Consider the following 6,451-nt stretch of genomic DNA (forward strand, 5'->3'; position numbering starts at 1 on the left):
TAGGTCAAAGGCTCAGGTCGTTCCAGCCTGGGTGAATCAATATACCTCTCAGAATCACTTGATTAGATAGTATTGATGTCCTAGTTTGATAAACCCTAAGGTACGTGACTGGAGTTGTGGTTTTCATGAATGACTTCGCATCTCCGAAGAGACTGGGCCATGCACTAGTGCCACGTTAGCTATATGGGATGTGTAAGTGAGTAAAACAGTAAACATGCATGTGGTGTGTGTAAAATAGGGTGGGGTGTGCGCGGGGCATTTTTCAATCACATGAGTCTAAGGGCTCAATTAAACCATACGAGCAAATGTATTAAACCAAACAGGTACAGGCATACATCGATCAGAAACATTATCATATGGTCCTATTTAAGATTTAAACATGCACATCACTTTCATACATCAATCATGGCAAATTAATCAATGAATATGGCATATCATAATCAACTAGATCCGATCATTGCCATAGGCACACTTTTTGTAATTTTTATGGTCAAATCAAGGGTCATTTTGGGGTGACCTTAATCAAATTAATATTTCTGAGGATATTGGATTAAGAACGAAATAACAATCGTCGGGATAAGAAGTTGTGATGATTTTTAAAAAAATTGATGGAGAGAAAAGGAAATAAAAAAATGAGGCATTTTTAAAAAACAAATCGATTTTTTTTATTTTTATAAACAAACTTAAAAGAACACACATTTTTTTCCTTTTTTTAAAAAAAACTATCAAAAGGACAACAAGCAGAAACAGTAGAAGAAAAAAAATAAAATAAAATAAAATAAAGCAAGAGGCAATTTGGTGGGGTGATGTTAACCACAACAACTAATCATCGTTTTCAATAAAATGAAAATTTTATTTCAGCCATATTCACGTTTTTTTTTAGAGAAAAAATGATCTAGCTCCTTGACACAATCGGTTGAGGTCACTCCGGTGATCACTGATCTCTTGTGATTTCAAATCCGGATTACAAAGAAATAACGTTAAAAATCCGCCATTAATTATTCGTTAAAGCTCAATATTGAAGTGGAAACTGTCTCCACAAACTCCATGAGCCGCAACTTCATCCAAACGATTTAATGATCACGAGGTTTTCCACGTTAGAAATTTGACAGAAAAACGAAATACTGAAGAAATCTTGATTCAAGTTCGAAACCCAAAACAGATTTTCAAGAGGAGGTCGTTACGTAAAAAACAAACCGATCCTACTCTTTCGCTCCAAATCGAAATTTCTCCATTGATCGAAAACTTCAAAGGTTCTTTGATAATCAAAGAGAGAATACAAAATTTGATGAAATCAACAGCCTTGGGCTGGTTACTGATTCCAAGCGTTCGAAGAACGAAACAGACATTCTCTTTGAGGAGGTGCGATCATAATCCGATTAACATGACAGATTTAAAACGATCGGCTTTGGGAGATCAAACCGATCGGTTTTTTTTAGAGCAGTCGGTCTCTGTTGGAGATGTTAAAATCCATTGGTAGAGAAGAAGTAAACAAAGAGAAAATGATTTAAAAATAGAAGGATGTATCCATTAAAAACTGGTTTTCTCTTGGGACACACCACCCAATAACTAAAAACGAAAATTGGTTACAGAACCTCTCAAAACACTTTTTTCCATTATTTCATTCTTCTTTCTTTTCCTCTTGCTATCAATGGACAGCACGGCTTGCAAGAGAAATTTTTATATATTTAAAAAAAAAAAAAAAAATCGAACAATAGATCAAGCGCACACTAAAGCTCTTTTAAAAAAAAAAAATAAAAAAAATCTGCCCATGCATTTGAAAAAATTTAATGTCCAACTATCAACATCCCGTTCTCAATAAAATCATCCATATTAAAATATTGCATTATTTAAGATCACCTTAGACGGCCCTTGATTAACCCACAAGAATAATATACCGAAGCCAAATACTTTAGGTCAAAAATGGCATGCTCAATAATCGAATGAAACAAAAATAACAAGAACAAAAAAACAAAGATGCAAATAATGAATAAACAAACAAAGAAAGAATAAATAATAAAAAAAATCTAGGTTATTTTATCGATGCTCCCATACTTGGGGGTTTTCAAGTTTGATCCTCAATGTCCCTAGTGGAGTCGCCATTGAAAGCGCCCTCGATCCGCGGGGTGCGTGGATCCACTTTTGACCCTTGAGGTTTGGGAGTCGCCACCTAGTTATTACGGTCTAAGAACCAAACTGACTCTAAAACGGATAAAAAACTAATCTACTACAGAAAAATCGAATCCGGAGATCATATTACGGGGTTGGAAGGTGTTAGGCACCAACCCCGCCCGACCAATGCCGGTCTCTACTTATCCCAAATAAAATTACATCGCTAATGACAAAACATAGATAAAAAAAATAATAAAAATCTTACTTTCGATCTGCAAAGGTGCTATTCCCTCAGATCTAGTGAAACTGCTCCTTGTACCGTACTCCTTACTTCGTTCTGTCTCCGGATCTGATTTCTGATCTCCGAGGTAAGGTATTTCTTTCTTGGATCTGGGTGCTTCGAATTTGTTATAGATTTTCGGGGTGTTTTTGAGAGGTTTCTAGGTGTTTTTTAGGCTAAAATCGAAGTAGGGGTGTTAGGTAAGGAGTTGGGACTCCAAAATTAGGGTTTTGGAGAGATTGTGGAAGCTTCTTCACCTACTTTTCCTAGGATTTTTTCTTTTATACGAAAATAGGGTGTGGAGGCTCCTATTTATAAAGTTTTTTAGGAGAATTAGGGTTTTTTTTAGGGTTTCAATTAGGGTTTAGACTTTGGTCTCATGAGATTGACTTAATTAGTTTAGATTAGTGTTTTGATTTAGGGTTTTGACTTTAGTCTTATGAGATTGACTTTAACACTTTGACGTTAGTCTTTCTTGGTTGGCTTTTAATATCTTGACTTTAGTCTTACTTGATTGACTTTAAGGTTGACTTTAGTCTTACTTGATTGATTAGATTTTGGAAGACCCCCTTTTATTATATCTTTAATTCTTTGGGCCTCCAGATGGAGGGGTCCTTGAATAAATATCCTAGCAACCATCAACAATTTTGCCTGAAAGCCTGATTGGTCGATTTTTTGATTAAAATTTTTAAATTAATTTTATTAATGTTTCACTTTACATTATTTAATGTTTTATTTATTAACTTCGAAAATTTTAATTATTAAATTTGTGAAATTACCGTTTTGCCCTCGGAGAGGATTTTTTACGTTTTAAGTCGTTTTTCAACGTTCCAGGATATTTTAGAATTAGTTTTTCATAAGGAATTCAATGAGAATGTTGGTGTTTTTCATTTATGAAGTTTTTTGTATGAAATGGTCATGAAATTTATGAGGGGCAATTTCGTAATTTTGTCAAATTCTATGAAAATTGGCGAAATGATTTATTTGGTTTCGATTTGTTATTTTTTGTGTTTGAATGAGCTTTCCTAATCGTAACGTAGGCTCTAGGGTTGTTTTGATGTTAGGGGTATTTTGGTAATTTGGTCATTTTTAGTGATTTTTATCGTAAAGATTCTTTTTGTCTGCAAGATGATGATTTCTATGTTTTTGGGGTCGTATTTTCCTAGCGTAGTGTGGTTTCTAAGTTTTGTCAATTCGAGATGCCTCATCTGGATTTCTGAAACATATCTAGTAACAAAATAAAACATTGGAATAGACATCTATCATTGAGAACCGTTGCGATCGGGTTGACGAGTTGATTAATCAAGCGAGTGCAAAAATGGGGTGTCTACAAGTACGTAGGCAACCTGAGAAGTTACTTCAGGCCCGACCACATCAAAATAAAAAAAAAATATTTTTCCACAAAAAAACAAATAAAAATTTCAAAAGAAAAATAGTTATTGTTAAAATGGGGAAAAAAATTAAAAAAAAAAACGAAATGCTACATAAGGGGCATTCGGATTTTTAAGTCACAAAGTTCCTTTCTTTTTATGCCCAATCTTAAGTTTACCCATGAAGGTCCTCCTAAGTACCATGCAAAAAAGTCAAGGAAGGTAGCAAAGTATGATCAGACAATAATTTCAAAAGTTTAAAAGAGAATAAAAAGAAAAATGAGGCCTGCTAGGTTGAAAATCCGAAATGATGATTTAAAAAAAAAATTAAGGCAAGCTCGCAAGGTTGAAAATCTAAAAGGATGGTCTTGGCAACAATTAGAATAAAGAAAAAAGCCTGCAAGGTTGAAAACTCGCAAGGGCGACTTAGGCAAAAATTAAGGCAAGTTCACAATGTTGAAAATTCGAAAGAACGACCTTGACAATAATCAGAGCAAAAATAAAAAATTGTAAGTTCGTTAGATTGAAAATCAGAAAAGACAATCTAGGCAAAAGCTAGAACACACTCGCTAGATTGAAAACCTGCAAAGATAATCTAGATAAAAGTTAGAGTAACAAAAAAAATTTTCTCCGTAGATGTTTAAAGCTAAAAGGCGGTCCAAATCGAAACATCAGAAGTCCAAATGATCAAGTTTCAATATCCAACTTAAACCAGGTAAAGACTCAGAAGCCACAAGTATCTTGTCTACGATTGATCTGAAATTTTTTGCTTCTCCAAGTGAACCAAGAGTATGAAAGGTGGATTTTACGATGATTCTCAAAAAAAATATTTTGTTTTCTTGAGCATGACTCAAAATCTTCAATGTAAAAATTTAAAATTAAAAGTTAAATCTTTATTGCGTTTGTGGTAATTAAATGTTTCAAAATCTTCATAACAAGGGGCATTGTTTTTTTCTATAGTATGTAGCTTTCCCCTTTACATTGGGGGACATTTATTTATTTTTAAATTGTGTTCAATTATCTCCAGTGCAGTATTTCCTATCAAACTAGGGGCATTTTATTCTCAAGTTTGATCAATGTTAATCCTGAAAGGATAATGGGAACCCCGAATTTAAGGCTACCCTATTGATAACAATTTTTTAGAAAACCCCTAAGGTTCAAAGGAAGCGAAAATTCAGGTTTTAAATTCATAAAATTTTTGATAAAACCTTGAGGTTCAAACAAAAGCGTTTCTAATATCATATTTGATTTTGCCCAGAGAATAACTCATTACCCTTCCACCTAGAATAGTAAATAAGGCATCCTTTCTTTCCCAGATCCATTCATCATTTCTCAGATTTATTCATTCTTTATCAGATTCATTCATTTTTTCTTTCCCAGTTTCCCAGACTCATTCATGTTTTCTCCGATTCATTCATTCATTATTTCCCAAATTCATTAATTATTTTCCAGATTTATTCATTATTTTTAGAGTCATTCATTCTTTCTCCAATTCATTTATTCTTTCTAGAGTTATTCATTCTTGCTCAGATACCGCCGAGGGTTTTCTCAAATTATACTTAAACCCCACCAAGGATTTTCTTAGTTTATGTTTAGATACCGTCGTGAAAACAGGCGCCGTTGAGAATTTTCTCGGATTATGCTCAGATACCATTGAGGATTTTTTCGAATTATGCTCAGACGCCACCGAGGATTTTCTCGGATTATGCTTAGATTCCATCGAGGGTTTTCTCGGATTATGCTCAGATGCCACCGATGATTTTCTCGGATTGTACTTAAATATCGCCGAGGGCTTTCTCGGATTATGCTCAGATACCGCTAAGGGTTTTTTTAGATTATACTAAGATACCGCGAAGGGTTTTCTCGGATTATGCTCAGTTTTTCTTAGATTTTATTCAATTTTTATTCAAACCCTTTGGGATTTATCTCAGATTTCAAGTGCATACTTGTACATTTGTTCTATTAATCAGGAAGAATTTTTTTAAAATTCAAGGATCTGACACCGTCAGTAAGAGCTCGCTCTTAAGGACTTAACAACCTTTTAGTTCGAGGAGAGTTTTACCCTCAAGGATCCGAACACCCCGAAGAATTGCTAAATCAGGCTGCAAAGTGAACTGTTATTAGCTTTGACATTCGAATATCACATTATCTACTGAAATAAATTTGTTATGTAGTTTGTTTCAACCCTCTGCTAATGAGGGGCATCTATAGACAACCCACTTTCGCACTAACTTGATTAATCAACTCATCAGCCCTATTGTGACGATTCCCAATAATGGATGAATATTCCAATGCTTTATTTTGTTACTAGATATGTTTTAAAAATTCCGATGAAGTATCTCATACAAACAAAACTTTAAAAATCATGCTACGCTAAGGAAATATAATCCAAAAACATAGAAATCATCATTTTACGATAAAAAGAAGTTTTACGAGAAAAAATCACCAAAAAATTATCAAATTACCAAAATATCCTTAACATCAAAACATCCCTAGAGCTTATACTACGCTTAGGAAAATCTTTTCGAACACAAAAAAATAAATTAAAATCAAATAAATTATTTCGTCAATTTTCACAAAAATCAATAAAATTACGAAAATACCCCTCATAGGGTATATGACCACTTCACGCCAAAAACCCATAAATGGCACAAACCAATACTTCCATTGAATTTCTTATGAAAAACTG

Source organism: Akebia trifoliata, chromosome 6 (assembly GCF_017979445.1).
Source record: "Akebia trifoliata isolate Shusen 1 chromosome 6, ASM1797944v1, whole genome shotgun sequence".
Classification (NCBI taxonomy): domain Eukaryota; kingdom Viridiplantae; phylum Streptophyta; class Magnoliopsida; order Ranunculales; family Lardizabalaceae; genus Akebia; species Akebia trifoliata.